Source organism: Protopterus annectens, chromosome 10.part0, assembly GCF_019279795.1.
Source record: "Protopterus annectens isolate FY-2018-M chromosome 10.part0, PAN1.0, whole genome shotgun sequence".
NCBI lineage: Eukaryota > Metazoa > Chordata > Ceratodontiformes > Protopteridae > Protopterus > Protopterus annectens.
The window spans coordinates 683,055,282-683,071,248 of NC_056744.1; positions in this window are offsets into that span (position 1 = coordinate 683,055,282).

The window sequence follows — 15,967 nt, forward strand, 5'->3', positions numbered from 1 at the left end:
CAGCATTTATCCATATTATATATCCATATAGGAAGGCATATACTGAATTGATATTCATCTCTTGGATTTGTAGCGCAAGTTCATTTAATTTATCTTCATTAGGTCAATGCAACTGGTCTGAAGCTTTGTAAATGAATGGCAATATAGATTTGCCGTAAAAGGATGGAGAGTCGTGTGTTTGCCGAGATCAGCAGACAGTGTGTAAGGGATTTAGTGCTTTATTTCCCACTGTTGTGATCTTAAAGTTAGTATATTTAAAGTTTTGGTGGTATGGGAGATACATTCCCTATATAGAGAGTATGTGCTTGTGTGGGGGGGGGGGGGTGGCATGCCCTCTGCACAGCAACTTTTATTATTATTTTGTACTTTTGATGAGTTTGCTGATTTCAGTAATTTTGAAGGATGCTTTATATGATGCATTAAATCCATATATAAAAACTATTCAATTGAGTTATTTGACCATAAGCTTTGTAAGAACTATGAAAATATGGCACATATGCTTACATATATTTATATATATATATATATATATATATATATATATATATATATATATATATATATATATATATATATATATATATATATATATATATATATATATATATATATATATATATATATATATAGACATATATATATATATATATATATATATATATATGCATATACATATTTGCAGATACATGGATATATATATAAACATATTCATAGATGTAGACAGATGTACACCTAGATAGAAATAAATATATACACTTATACATACATAAACACACACACACGCACACACAAACACATCCCTACTATTCATAATACCATACACTAAAGCTAAGTGCAAAGGCTCTTACACTTCCTGACAAATGATTTTAACCAAATGAGACTTAAAAAATGTTAATACACTTTTACATCAAAGCTTTTCTTTAGATATTTCCAACATTTTCTAAATATCATTTCAGTTTTTCTAGAAACATAAACTTAAAACCTCAACAAAACAAAATTATTGTTCTTTAACTGCAGTTTAGCTCAATAAAGTAAGATGTGCTAGCAGTTTTCTAATTAAACTTAAGAAATCATAAAAAATACAGATCAGAGGAAAACATTTTTTACTGCAGTCAGACTTTGTGGTGAATGCTGACAACTTGTCACTCTCTGCTTGCTTTAGTCAGCATGTCATCCCATGACACTGTGTAAACATAATTATAATCTTCTCAAATGGTTTTATTCTTCCAAGGATGACTGCTATTTAGAATGCCTGAAGCATACCCTAAGAAGAATTTAATGCAATTCCAGAAGAGGTGACATTTTTAATCAGCTAGAATTTAGAAACATGGGCAGAAATAACAGCTGGACTGAGGATATATGTGTATATTAGAAAAAAAAATGAGCTTCTATCAGAGCAGGTACCTCCTAGGCAAAAAAAACCTTGAGGCAAAAATGAATTGCCAACAAATATCTTTTTCCAATAATATCAGCAGGAGGACTCTATATATTGAAAGTTTGGATACTACAGGTTTATTTTCAATGAATCAAATATTGTGATAATAATATTACAACATTTAAAATACTCACAGTGCTGCACAGCTATTTCAATCCACTAGAAATAATTCAGCTGAATGCTAAAAAAATGGCTTTGCATGAGTAGAAAAGATGCAAAGAGAGTATGTAAAACTGCAAATTATTATTAATAATTCTGAAGCTTGAATATTGTGTTTTATAATAATGCTTTCAGCACTTGTATAAGGCATTTCTTATTTCTCAAACTTAGAAATTGTTTACATTTTAATATTGTAATTAATATAATTGGCTGTCATTTTAAAAAGTCTCAGTAAACATTCTAGCTTCTCAGCTGTGTTGGCTTTCCATCTCTGAATATGTCATCTTCTTAAAATAACTGCATAACCCATTCTTTTTTTCTGATGCAATGTATTACAAGAATGCATGACCAGTAAGTTATTCATATTTTTTAAAAAAGTAAGACCTTAACCAAAATGATTTGTGTGTGCATTCTGTGGATTTAGCTGCACAGATCGACAAATAAGACATGACAAGAGCAGAATAGGTATGGGGATATTCAGCATGAGGGCAATTATATGATTTCCAAGGCTTTAAATTTTACCATCAGGTTTTTAGCAGGCTACACTTTTAATAGGTTAAATCTGATTTATATATGTGGAGATCAGATAGTTCACTTTATAGATTCATTCTCTACATTGAGTTGTTTCAGATGCATCATGGATTCTAAAATCAAAAATTGAACTAAAATTACTTCTGGAAACACATAGTGGTGCTATAACATGAAGATTATAATTTCAAGATAAATAAATAGCAGAAGTAAGGTAAAGAAAGCACGGTGATGTGCTACTGAAATGTGTTTAGTGATAAACATATTTTGCTGATATATGATTGTGCATGGCAAAAACAAGAGATACTTGCATTCTTGTTCTTACCACCTTAGATGTGTAACTGCATATTTCAAACAAGTAGCGTGTACAGGGCCCTTTGCCTTCCATATTGGTGATGCCATTAAGAAACTAGGATTTACTGAACATGAAGCATTGTACAAAAAAATAGAACAACTGGTGTGAGGTTTGTGCTGCCTGTTCCTCAGGGAAGTATCAGTTTAATGTTATTTGACATCTCAGAGAGCATTGTGCCCAACCGTTTAGCACTTTATAGCAACCAAGACATTCTTCAATGTGTTGCACTGCTATAGCAGAAACCATAATAATGTATTTTCTTTTTATTATCCCACCTGCTGAATGATATACCTTATAGGGTTAAGGGCAGAGATGTGTTCAGTGAAAAGCAGTGACCTTGGAAAATCAACCAGAGTAAGGAGTCAGTACAGTTAAACTTTTCCCATCAATTTGTAGTATGATACAACATTTCCAGACTGCAGTTTTTCTTCAGATTTTTAAATATAATTTTACAGCAAATTAAAACTACATACTTAGTTTCTGTATGAGTTTTGTTCAACCAGGACTGAGTTTTCAAAAGAATTCACAGATTCATAGAGTCATAGGTATTTCAAATCCATTGACTCTGACATTTTTGCCTTGCCCATATACCTCTCTTAGTCTACACCTCTTTTCTCCAGGAGGGCAGTACCTGTCAATGCAGAATAAATTTGTGAACACTCATCCAGTCATCTAGGTTATGTTAAAAGGAAGATAGCAGGTCACACTGCTTAACATGCAGGGGGAGTTTATTCCACTGCTTTAGGAGGCACCAGGATATACAGCTATCCCACCATCATGTTTTAATGATTTGTTGATGAATATTTAGGTCCCTGGTTCTAGTATCTGTGGAGCCATTGAATTTGAAAAGATACAGGAAGTCCAGGACAACTGGGTCTCTAATGGCGCTATACGTAAGATAGAGATCTCGCCTGAAAAGTCTGTAAGATACTAAACAATGGCGTAGCACAAGAACTTCAGGCCTGTGAATTTTTAGTTAGAAACTTTTTTTAAGTTATTCTATTTGTTTTAAATGTTTAGTGCATACTTCAAAACCTCTTAACATAACAAATATGGACACAGTGAAAAATATTTGGGGGACATAGATAAAAAACAAGGAGAGATTTTAAATATTGCCCTTATAAACTTAGAATATTGCCAGAATGACAGGTGTTATGATATCATACATTTTTTTTCTTTTTTTCTTTTGCTTAAATGCTTTTATTGATTTTACAAAATGTATTTCATAACTTTGCAATATAAAACATAATTTATACAGGTTAACAAATATATATATATATATATATATATATATATATATATATATATATATATATATATATATATATATATATATATATATAGATGTATATATATATATATATATATATATATATATATATATATGTATAAACAACTGTAAAATCTAAACAAACTATTTACAAAAGTGGCTATGTTTAAAAGAGGTTCCACATTTTTACATTTAAGACTTCATTCCATGAGTAATTACTGTCATCTCTCCCCATTATTTCGTTCACTTTTTCCATGAGTTGTAATAAGTTGTGGCTCTTTCTATTCTCATTCCAATGGTTCTCACTTCCATTTGTGATACAGTCAATGCAATGTTTATGCAGACCTTAAATGTGGGTGGTCTCACTTTTCAAATTTCTAGTAATGGTTTTGTGTGATATAGCCTGTAGTGTCATTAACTGTGAAAACTTTGCTCTAGCAACACATTGAGGTATGGATGCATTAAACAAAATTAGAGATTTAGTCAAATGGAAATTATCATTAAAAACTATTTGCAAGAAAAAATAGCTTTATTCTAAAATGGTTTAAGTAAAATGACAATCATAAAACATATGCCTCCAATCTGCTCTCAGGTTCCTTTTACATTGCCAACATCCTATATTATGTTTAAACATTATTTTCATTCTATGTGGTGTTATAAAGGACCTATGAATAAATTTCCATTTGAACAGTTTCCATTGCAATGAAAGAGATGTTTGCTTTGTGGAGAGAAGTATTAATTTCTTGTCATTGAGATTTGGCATTTTATTATTTATTGTATTATACTAGTCCCAAAGACTCTCTGTATGATATAATTTAATGTTCTTAATTATTCTATAGATATTTGATAAGTAAGCTTTTCCATGAACAGCTTGTGTTGTTGAAAAGCCCAACCCATTTATTTAATAAACCCCGTGTAGGAATAGTGTAAGTGCTACACAGAGTGTACTGTGGCCATGTCTGCATCTCCCCCTCGGAAGAGTGCTTGCATGTTAATGAAGGCCCGTTACTGAGACAGAGCCATGTAACATGGTACAGAATCAGTGTAGGGGGTGTGTTACAGTAGGTGTGTTACAGTGTCTGCAGATGAGTACCACACCCCTGTACTGTTAAAGTGCCAGATGGCACTTAAATAATAAAATGAAACATGTTCAACTAATTTTTTTTTTGTGTGTTTAAGTGGTGTGGTGCTTAACAATAGCATGTTCCAGACATCTAAAAATAGAAATCGGATGCATTTAATTAGTTAGGAAAGGTCACATTTAAGGATAGCTAACAGGGCTTGCATGGCGCGGTGCTCAGCAGTGCTTAAATGTAACTGAGAGCTATATATAAATGTATAGCTCTAATCACTGTACACTTGGTAGCTGAATGGTTAGAATCACAGCCTCGTGTGCAGTAGTTGCACTGTTCAAATACAGGCTGTTTAGCTTTTTACATGTGATAGGGAAATGTTATAAATTTTTTTTATCATGTATACATTGAATTTGTTAAGCGGGATAGCCCAGCTGGACCAGAAGCCCATCTTCCTTGGAAACTCGAGGATAAAAGCCCCTGTTACGCACAAGTGTCCAATACATTAAAGTTATACTCCTAGATAATACAGATAAATGCATACATTCAGGAGATATAAGGTAAAATAGATATACATAATAATAAAGTATCATTAATGAATAATTAGTTTCTATATACTTGTTTAACAACCCTGGTTCACCTATAGCTAAGATCTGCTAAGCATTGCTAAGCCAAGCCAATCAATGCTTAAACAGGACCTGTTTTAGCAGTATTTGGCAAAGCACAGCTCCACTTGGTTTGGACACTGCTAAACAATCCCAGTTAAAACAGTCCTTAGCTCAGCTAAGCAGGTTTTCACACCACTAAGCATTGTCAAGCATTCCCTGTATAAGCACTGCTCAGCTGAGCTCAGTAGATTTGAGTGGTCTTAAGCAGAGCTGAGCATTTTTAAAAATGGCCAGTGGCAGCAAAGGATGGGAAAACAGCCTTATTTAAGTGCAGTAGGCAGGAATACAGCCAGAACCTGTTGGAGTTTGATCACTGCAGGAGCTATGTCTGGAGTTGGAGAGGGTGCGAGCTTCTGGCCACAGCACTGGGGCATTTTGGAGTCAAGAGTCATGGTTGGAGTCCTTGTGAAAGACCATGGTGACCTGGCTGCTGCAGGGCCAGTACCAGGCCTCTGAATACAAATCAGAGGCCTGGGACCTGCTGGCACATGACCTCACCACTGCAACTGGCATTCCCCACACTGGTGAGCAAGTACATCATCATCATTATGATGGCCTGAAGCATGGGAAAGGGAGGTATTGGCCCAATGGATCCAAGACACTTGGGACCACAATGCCCAAGAAGGTTGTAAGTATAGGAACCACTGATTTATCAAATTCTAGTATGAACATCTGATAGACAGGTATGAATAATGGTGTGTTTTCCCCCCACAGCTGCAGAGGAGATGACTCGCAACCTGGAGGTCCATGCAGGGCACCTGGCCAGGATGTGCTGGGACTGTGGTAAGTACAGATATATCTTGCAATATATAGTAATCTAATTAAGAGAGAGTACAGTAGCAACTACTAGTAGGTATATTCTATTGTGAGTGTACTGCAATGAATGTGTTCATAGACCTGGACTGATATACGTGAGTATTGCCAGGAACAGTTCAATATAGATGAAAGCAGGAAACATGCTAATGTTAAGGAAAGAAAGTTAATACTGCATTAATAATTTGTGAGAATAACATGTGTATACTGTCATATAATCCAACAAGAATGTCACAGGATACCTTCTCCTTGAAAAGAACCAGACACCAGGTAGAGTAAGGTTATAAGCGCTTTCATTCTCTTTATTCACACTCAGTACAAATGGAACTTCATCAGATGCAAAACCTTACACACACACACCCCATTTTTATATACAAATCAATTAGTTACACCAATCATATCAATCAATTAAATTAAACTAAATAGATTAATTAACTATACCCTCAGATAAAAACACATAAATATATATGTTATGATATTCTATTATCTTTTCTAAAAAATCATAAATATGTGTAATACATTTAAACATTCTCCTATAAAAAAACACCTTGTGTGTTTTCCTAATTATCATATTCCCTAAATTTAATCTATTGGAGAAAGATTTTTTACAAATACAGTACATATATTAAATGCTGATTGTTCCCATATTCAACACTAATAACATTTTTATCTAATCTCATCTGCCTTTAAATGAAGTAAACTTCTTAGGGGAATCCTATTGTTAATTGCAGGGAAAACTGTGGCATTCAGCAAAACCTGCCAAAATGTTTAGTTGTATGTATTATAGTGCTATGTAGTTATCGCATGAACCATGGAGTTTATGTGTCAACAGAGTGTCTAATGGTGTATCTAAGGTGGATGATACCAGCAGGCTCTGTAAAGTAATCCAATGAGGGTGGGTTAACAGGCCTTATAATGTAGTGGCATTACACACACATAATCAAGACATACACACAGTTGCAGGGAAATATAGTTGCATACACACTGAGTTGCCATTGTTGGGATTAGAACCCCTACCTATCTAGCTGTATATACTATAGTGCTACATACTTATTGCATGTGCTACATACCTTATGTGTTTGAAGAGTGTCAAACGGTGCATCTAAGGTTGATGACATCAGCAGGCCCTGTAAAGTAGGCCAATGTGGGTGTTTGCAGGTAGGCAGAAGCTTTAAAATGTGTTGGCATTGTGCATACATAGGCAGGAACTGCACACATCTCCAAGGGAATATATTTACACACACGCACTGAGTTGCCATTTCTGGGATTACAACCACTGCCAATCTAGCTGTATACACTATAATACTACCTAGTTATTGCATGCGCCATAGAGCTTATGCATTTGGATAGGGTCTGCCACTGCTGTTGAAGTGGATGATTTCAGTAGCTGCTGACAGGGAGGCCACTGTTGTGGAGGACACCAGTTACAGGGCCATAAATTAGGTGACCATTGCATAGACACAGGCCTGTTGGGTGTGTGTATTCTGCTGTATGTGGAATATATACACACAGACACACAAAGTGATGTGAGATTAGAACCCCTCCTTACTTACTATTACACACTACAGCTCATACTATTTGTATGTGCCACTGGTTACAATTGGTGTATGAGCGGCTGCAGCAGTACATCACACTATGCCTTTTCGGGTCTCTCTCTCTCTCTTCCCTCTGTCTGCCTCTCTATAAATGCTATAAATATATATCTATATATATATATATATATATATATATATATATATATATATATATATATATATATATATATATATATATATATATATATATATATATATATGTGTGTGTGTGTGTGTGTGTGTGTGTGTGTGTGTGTGTCTATATTGTCTATATTAAACTCAGTGGGACAGACCTACCTGTACTCCAGTCCAGGATTTATTGTGCTCCAACCAATTGTCTACTGGATCTCGTGTAACAGTCCAACACCTCCCTGATATACTTCCTGAGCGATTTCCTGGTTGTGTGCTGTCTGTAATATCTGACCCATATGTAGGGTGTGTACAGTGTGTATTCAACTGAATAGAGTTTTGCATAATATGTCTGGTACATTTTATATAGCACTGTGATTTCTGTGTATGTCAGTGGCAGATCATTATAGATTGATGTGAGGATATGCTGACAGACATTTGGGTTTCTGACTCATACACTGCAGGGTACTTATACTACTACATGAACTGTTGTATTCTCCACTTTCTACATTAGTCTGGCCAGTAGTTCCTCCTTCCCTTTATATGTTGACCTTTGTCCTGCCCTGCTTCAGTTCCTGGCTTTGTCCACAGTTGCTGCTCCATGTAGTTGTAGGTATGCTGTGACTGGGTTAAGAGATGTAACACCACACACAGGGTTACGGACTTCACATCTCTGACTGTACCTATTTTGCAGGTTGTCCAGCATAGTACCCCATAAGTCTGCTCTGGTCCTCAGACATTTTGTGTTGTACTCTTATAAGACTACATGTTGCCCATACATCTCATATTCTTACAGCCATTAATGTGGACAGGGCCATATATAACAGCAGGACCTAGGCCCAATCATGTGAACAAGGTTTTAATATTGCTCTTACAAACCTAGACAGTTGGTGGAATGGTTTTCTATTACCATGCATTTTTCAATGGGTATGAAGTCTGCATCTCAACTGTCTGTTATTAGTGTCTCACAGCAACCTTTAGTGATTTTCCAATAGTTTGTCAGAAAACTCCAAATGTTATGACAAACAGAACAGATATACGAGCCATAAATGTGGACATTCTGTTAAACTCCGTACATTTGAGGGGTATGGATGTTGCCCACTGACATGTTGTGAATACTGACACAGTTATTTGACAGCATTTATATCCTGCTGCTACACTGACTTGTTACAACCTGCTGTTCTACTAGCCACCATCTAGGTTACTGAGGACTTTGTGCTGTCCATATCCATGGACCCTGTCCCTCCATTGTATTTGTCTTTGTCGAGCTTTCTCGCAGTAACAAATACTGACATATGGACAGTCTGTAGAACTCCTATCATAGGTGTAGCTCACATTTAAAACAGTAGGTGCAGTCCGTCTTGAACCATGCACCTTAACAACCATGGCAATGTACTTACCGCCTAAGCCACAACAGCCACCAGACAGTGCAGTTTACTTCCTGACACTATCAGCCACAGACAAACATAGCACTTTGACCATTGCATATTGGGGAAATGGTACATGTCATCAGGTTGATAGGGACAGCCCAGGGATGTGTGGTCTGCTGCTATTACCTTGCAAACATACTGTGACTTCAGTTGTATGTGGACAAAGTTGTGTTAGGGGTAGGGGAATCTAGTATTGACAGTCAAGCATATGTCTTGTGACCCTACTGTATGTCATTCCTTTACATAGTGCATTGGGTTTTGCTGGCTTGGGACCTACTTCATATTAAGGGTCGTCAAGTATTGGATGGAGGGTTCTTGTTGTCCCACACAGCTGTCAGTTGGCTGAAGCTATTCTGGTAGCCCACTCTGTTCCCTTGCATACATGCGGCAGGTCCATACATATGCTAACACAGTCTACTATCCCATTCATTTGTTGTAAAGAAGAATGACCTACCTTGCACCATCAGCAGTCACGATAACAGTACCCCAGGGCTGTCTCTGTCTGATGCATGCCATACACAGCCAATACATGGTAAGGTACAGGTTGTGTGGTGTGGCTGGCATCATTTTTACTATGTATGTGAGTCAGGGTGAGGTTTCAGTCACTAGGTCCCTAGGTTGTCAGTGCATGTGCTATGCGTTGCTTCTTTACCAAGGCCAGGGCATACTGGGCATGCCTACATCTGTCTACAGGGATAGGCTCTGGGGGGGTTCTTCCTCTGAGTACCCCTGTGGCTGTGAGGTCCTTGGCACTGGTGAGCGTCTGTATGTCCCTTTACTGTGATGTTTCTTCTGCAGCTGTTTCTGCAGGATCATATTGTGTAGCATGGCACATACTGTGAACATGTGTGCACATATGGCTGGAAAGTACTGCAGAGCTCCACCATATATATCAAGGCAGCGGAACATGCTCTATGATGTTCCTAGTTTGTGCGTGTGCCTCATTATAGCATTCTTCAGTAGGTGTGTATGTGCATTTCTAATGGGTGTCACCATCCATGGTTCCAATGCATAGCCAACATTCCCCAGTAGATTGTCGTATGAGATGTCCCCTCTGACAAATGTCTGGTACAGCTGTGAGGCATGCCAAAAGTGGGAGTCGCAATAGCTGCCAGGGCTGCTAGCACACACATTCATGATAATGCCCTCGGCATTGCACATGACCTGGCAGTTGATGGAGTGAAACCGCTTGTGGTTGACATAGACCCTGCCCTCTTCACCAGGTGATGCTTTGATGTACACATGAATGCAGTCTATGGCACCCAGTACCTCAGGTTAGTGTGATACATGGTGGAAAAGATGCATATTACTGACCTTCTCCTCAGGGGTGCGGGGTAAATAAATGTGCTGACTGACATGTGCTTGCATGGCATCCAGGAACTGGTGGAGTACCCTGCATGCAGATGCCTGTTAGATCCCCATTATATCCCCAGTTAGTCTTTCAAAAGTACCTGTAGCTAATATTCTAAGGGCTACATATACCTTTGTTTCCACTGGGATGGGTTCCGTTAGCTCTAGGTCTGAGTTGAGGGCAACAGAGCTCGGTGAATTCTTGTAGTATGTCCCTGTCCATCTTGTGACACTCTACAATCTCCAGCTCATGTAGCCCCTGGAAGGTCTGGGTCTGAACACTCTTCTCCTTCTCAATCTGGGCCTATTGTCAGCATAATCATCTTCACTGACCTAAGCCTCAAGCATATGCAGATGTAGCAGAGCAGCAGCAGCCCCTAGCATTTTGTCAGTTAAAATTCCAAAGTGTGTACTCCAATAGTGAAGGGTATGTGGTAAAATTAGATTGCAGGGTGTATGCATACTTTATAGTGATGTGCTGCAGTTTGCAGCCTGTGTGATTGGCTCATTATGCTGCATACCACCTGATATGCATAGCATTAGGGGTTTCAATGGGCCAGTTTCTGTGGAACAGGGTTCATTAGTCATTTCTACCTGATTGTCTTTCCCAGGCTATTTTTTTCCTGTTTATTTCACTGCTAAGCAGTGCAGTGCTCCACATAAACCAGAGGCATTAGTGTAAACAATGCTCAGAAGTTTTGACACTCCCACAACCATGGTCATGTTCAGCTTTACTTAACCTAGCTAAAACACATTCATCAGCATCAGACACACCCCCTTGATTAGTTGTGCTTAGCTGAGTGCAAATAGGCACTGCTAAGCTCCAATCTGCTTTAACATGCTGTGACACACCCCATTTTGATGTCATCTACCTGTTTACCACAACCTACATGGTTTTAGCCTGACTACAGGTTGTATCTATGGCCACTGTAGCCCTTTTTGCTATTCAGTAACCCCAGCTCATTTACATAGAGCTAATTGAGTATACCCTGGATACTCCACTACTCCAGGGCCTACCTCCACCTGCTATTGTAATACTCTGCATCCTGGGCACTATAATGCATTATATTGACAAATGTATTAATAGTATTATTTTTTAATGATTTGCATTGCTTTCAGGACTCACTGGCCATAGTTTTGGACATTTGCATGCCTATGGTACCAGGTCCACCCTTTTTCATAGCCTTTTACAGTCCCTCTGTGATTTTTGCAGTCTGGTACACACTTTGTATCTGTGTACATGTCTTCTATCAAGGGTGTCTTTCTGCTTATTGGATCACAAATCAACCTAATTTGCATGGTTTTCACCAGCTTATGAGGTGATTTGCATTCTGTGGACACCTCAGTGTCTGCACGCTCGTGCACACCTAACTATCCGTAGATCACAGTACTTGACTCAAGCACCACAGCACAATTCTGACTTTCATACCCTCAAACAACACTTTATAACAGATTACATCATCTATGTCTGGTGAAAAGAAGATGGTAATGGAAACGTCTCGCATGCTGTTCAAAAATGGTCTCTAAAATGTGAGCTAACTGAACACAAACTCACCAGTTGAATGCAGTGAGACTAGAACCCCTACCAAGCTATATCCATAACACAGGAATTAACACAAGTCCCACAGCACAAGCCTGACTTTCATAGTGTCAGACAGCACTTTATAGCAGATGTCATCACTGTCCAGTGAGAAGAAGATGGTAGTAGGAGTGTCTCTCATGTTATTCTAAGATGGTCTCTAGAATGTGAGCTAACTGAACACAAACACATACACCTGTTGGCCACAATAAAACTAGAACCCCTATCTAGCTATCTACAGAACATATTACTGAATGCAAGTACCACAGAACAAGTTTGAGTTTCATTGTATCAGAAAATGCTTCATAGCAAATTACATCATCAGTGTCTGGTGAGAAGATGATGGTAGTAGGGGTGTCACACGTGCTGTTCTAAAATGGTTTCCAGAATGGCAGCAAACTAAACCTTGATGAGCCCCTACCTAGCTATCTACAGAGCACAGTACTTAATGGAAATTCCACAGCACAAGTCTGACTTTTGTACTATTGCAGAACATTTTACATCAGACAGCAGATGACATCATCAGTGTATGTTGGGAAGAAGATGCTGGGAGGGCTGTATGAACTTGCTGTGTAGTCAAGTATGAATGCAAAACTTTTTTTTTCTCAATGAGACCTGATTGATGTCAGTAGGACACAGATTCATGCTCTTGTTACTATGCACACACAAACACACACACACACACACACACACACACACACACACACACACACACACACACGCATACACACACACACACACACACACACACACACACACACACACACACACACACACACACACACACACACACACACACACACACACACACACACACACACACACACACACACAAGTTGACGGGTGGGAGATTAGAACTCCTATCTAGCTAGTTTCACAAGCTAGAAAACACAGTACTTAATGCAAGTGCCATATCACAAGTCTGACTGTCATTGTGTCAGACAACACTTTATAACAGATGACATCATCAGTGTATGTTGGGAAGAAGTTGTTGAGATGGCTGTGTGAACATGCTGTGTAGTCATGTAAACCTTTATTCTTCAAGGAGACCTTAGTGATGTCAGTAGGATACAGAGTCATGCTCTTCAGACTATGCACACACACAAGTTGACTGCAGTGAGATTAGGACACCTACCTAACTAGTCACACAAGCTAAAGAACACAATCCTTAATGCAAATGTGACAACACAATCTGATTTTTAAAATGTTGCAGAACACTTTATAGCAGATGACATCAGCAGTGTGTGCTGGGAAGAAGATATTGTGAGAACTGTATGAACTTGCTGTGTAGTCATGCACATCTGTAAAACTTTGTTCTCCATGAGGTTTGAGTAATGACAGTGGGACAAAGAGTCATGCTGTTCTGACTATGCACAGACACAGTTACACATACAGGCACACATACAGTTTGTCTGTTGTGCAGTTTGAACCCCTAACTATTTATTCAAGCTGAAGAACATATTATTTAACATTCATGCCACCACTGAAATCTGATTTTTTTTCTTGTTATACTGGTCTTTATAGAGGTTGACATAATAACTTTATGTTACATTTATGAGACTGGTGTACAAAGTGTGGACTTAACCTATATGCAATAAGCATGTTGTAGAAATGAGACATATATGTACCTGTTTCTCAATATGTTACATACATAACACATTCAGTCACACACACACACATACACACATATATTTTGTAAACAGCATGAATGCAAGTGTTGATGTATGAGTGTTCATATTGTGTTGAATTTATGTCTACATTAAGACATAAAAAAGACAATGTCAATGCCTAGAGTCAGTATAACACTTTAACAAATGTTAACAATGCAGTTGTCCTCTTTATTTCTGTATTGCAGTTGATATCAGACCAATTAGTGACATATCCATTTTCAAGTGCATGGGTTCTGGGCATAAATGAGACAGTGTAAAGATGTGTTCAGTGACTAACAAGTACATTCTGTTTTGCTGTGCTTTTAAATGCCTTTGGATGGAATAAAGAATAACTGGGCAATAAACATATGAGTACATGCCAAACAACTCTTAATATAGCGCATCACTGAGAAACCAATTTGCATAAATGAAGGCAAAATATCTGCACATGCAAGATTCACATTTAATGAATGCAACTTGACCTAACGAAGTACTTCCATATATATATATATATATATATATATATATATATATATATATATATATATATATATATATATATATATATATATATATATATATATATATATATGTATTTGTGTGTGTGTAGAAATAGATATATACAATGAGTGAAATAGCTGACAGATACTATGGTGTTCATAATGCAGTTTATATTATAAATGTGTCATAACTGTTATGATATTAAGCACTGTTGCTATTGGTTTCTCCATTTGAACAGAGTTAAGCAATGAGCAAACATGGTTTTCTGTTTAAATGGGAAGATAGTAATATTTTTATTGGTTTTCCTTCTTTTGCACAAATATGCTAAACAGTCAGGTGTGGCTGTCAAGAATTTGGACAATAATGACTGTAAAAAATACACCTGCTGCCTAGCTTTTCCTTTGCCAGGTGTAAGAGCAGTGAGTTCATGTTCAGAGCACAAATGACTTAGGGTTAGAATCCAGCTCAATTTAATGTTTTTTATATATGCTGTCAGGATAGCATTACATAAGTAAATGTGATAACTCCTACAAATATGAGAAGCAGTGGCTACTGTAAAGTACTGTATAAAATAATCATAAGTCAATAATGTATGTCAACACATCACATAGGAATTTGTATTTTTCTACATTCATCAGTTCCTTTAATCTGCTTTAATTCTGTGTTCCTTTAGCACAGCGAGTTTAAGCAGCATTGTGTAGAGGTATCCATAATAGTGTGGTGATGGCAAAATCTAATCAGGTTTTGCCATAGAACATGAAGAAGCATTCACCATTGCTCACCAATAGTGCACAATGCCAAACTCTGCTCAAATGCAGAGGACAAAAAATGAAGGGCTTTATTAGGTGGCATTTCTGCCATGTTTGTGGTATTTGATTTGATTTTTAACCAGATTAAAGGTATGAAATTGGAGTAGATATGAAAATTGTGAAATAGGGGCAAGCAAGGGGAAGAACAAAGGGGAAGCAATATGGGAATGTGCAGGAGGGAATTATGAACCATAGCTATCCAGTTCTTTAACAAAATCATGTGAACATGGATAGAAAATTGGAGGAATCTGGACTGTCACCACAACACAGATGGGAGACAAACAATGCAATCATGTTGTATAGCCAGTTGTATAACCAATTGGGCTGAATAAAGTATGCCAAGAAGACACATATGCAAAGTGGAGAGCTGTGTATGTTGATTTTTTTTTTGTGGGACAGGCACCTATTTTGTTGGATTTCTAAGAGAGAAATGATGGGGAAGGGACATATGAATGTCATGGAGAGGTTGGTGTGTTAGTTGAGGAAGTACGTGCAGATAAGCATGACAAACAAGACAGACACAGGGATGGTGATAGACACAAAAGGTTGGAGACACTATGATAGGTGATAGGTAGGGGACATCAGAGGTACATGCCCATTAAGCATGGGGACAATGATAATCTAGTCCTCACCCTGTCAGGTGTC